The sequence below is a fragment of the Echinops telfairi genome, unplaced genomic scaffold (genome assembly GCF_000313985.2).
Source record: "Echinops telfairi isolate 266 unplaced genomic scaffold, ASM31398v2 ScPeMD7_11;HRSCAF=52, whole genome shotgun sequence".
Classification (NCBI taxonomy): Eukaryota; Metazoa; Chordata; class Mammalia; order Afrosoricida; family Tenrecidae; genus Echinops; species Echinops telfairi.
The window spans coordinates 13346699-13348630 of NW_022103908.1; positions in this window are offsets into that span (position 1 = coordinate 13346699).

The following is a 1932-nucleotide window of genomic DNA, read 5'->3' on the forward strand; positions in this document are numbered from 1 at the left end:
TCACAGGCTAGTGGATGCAGAGTGATGCAGATGCAAGGGTGGCAGGGAGGTGGCAGGGCACTTGGGCCACCACTGGAGGCTGACATCAAATGCAAATAAGGAAGAAGGCAGAGGGAAAGACTGAGAGAAGATTTTCATTGTGTCTCTCATAAAAATCCCACAGCCCCAAAGAGACATCATCAGGCTTTCCCTTGATTGACAGGTTGGACTCCAACCCCCCTACTTCCACACAAGTACCATCAAGTTGACATGAAAGCTCACCACCATAGTATCCTCTATCATTTATTATTGTATGAGGGAAAAGAGATACCATGTAATATGCTTGGGATAATTTCACATAGCTTTGTTTGATATTTAACTTAGTAAACCACATTTTCCATTTGTGACCACATTACCTCCTTAGAGAGGTGGGGCATAACTGTTAGGGGGGAGATCGTGATGCTGTTGACAAAGGTAGTACTGTCTAGATTTCAATGGAAGAAATAATAGGTTGTGGTTAGGTGCTACAAAGTAGGCTATGACCCTTAGTAAGCCTATGCACAATAGAACAAAACACTGTCAAGCCCTGCACTCTCCTTACAATCATTCCTGTCCCTGAGCCCCTTGGTCCAGAGACAAGGTCAGCCCATCTTGTTCAGAGCCTTCCTCTTCCTCACTGCCCCTCCTTTTTGCCAAGCATAATGTCCTTCTCTGGGGACTGCTCTTTCCTTACAATCTGTCCAAAGTATGTAAGATTAAACCTTGCCATCCTTGGTCCAAAGAGCACTCTGGTTTCACACCTTCCAGGATAGATTGGATAAAAAATACGGTCAATAAAAACTCTAACCTCAAAGTCCAGGGACAGGTTTTACTGAAACTGAAAAATTGGGAAGTTTTAGCTGTATTGTTAGGATCTGTTCATAGTATATCTAGCAGAATTACACTAAAATGTGCTAAATTTGATTTTCTTTAAAGTGGATGACCAACAAGCGGTGAGTTCGTACTAAGGTTTCCAATGATCTGAAACAAGGCTGATTTGAAAAACATGTCATCTGCTTGAACATGTAACAAAGAGAATGGAAGTTTATTAATCAGACAATTTCTACAAATAGTGTCAGATGCTTCCCAATTTGAGTTTTAAGGAATCTTTATTATTGTTAAAAATGTAATACATGATAAGAAATTTAATGTGTTAATTAATAAGGGGACTTCAAAAGAGTTGAAAAATGAAATTAAAAAAAAACAAAAAAAACCCCGAACTACCAACTTTGCTTCCCAACAAGAGCTCCATCGAGGCCAGGAAACTTTTGTAAACAAGGCTATTTCACCCTTTCTCAAAGAACAGAGCACACTGAGAATATAGCATGCCAATGCAGTTTAAATATCATTAATCGAAGTAAAATGGGTATCCTTTAAAGTTATTTTTATTAATTAACAAAATAATCAAACTCAGAAAAAGCCAAATCCGAACTCTAAGGTGGATGACTAATAATTTCTCATCAAAACCTTCACAAAAGTATCCTTGTTTAAGGAACTAAATAGACAGGAGCATTGTGATGTTGGAGACAGACTGACTGGTGAAGTTTTCCCAGAAAGTTATTATTTTTCATTTTTGCAAAAGTTGTGGCTAGATTTCTCAAAGAATTATCATCACTATGTGCTAGTTTTCTTTTGTGCTCCAGAAAGTCAACAACCAAAATGCCTCAGCCATCCCCCCAAAAATGATTGCCCTGAACTTGGCACTTGACCAGTCTGTCATGATTGAACCACTTGTAATTCAGAAGACACTGGTTTTTAGTGCTTTTTCTTCAAAAGCACACTGATAGAAATATGTTTAATCTGCTGTTTTTAATTCCTTCAGGATCTTCATCTTTTTCTTTGTTTTTGGTTTGTTGGGTTTTTTTTACGTCATTTCATTGGGAGCTCATACAACTCTTATCACAATTCATACAT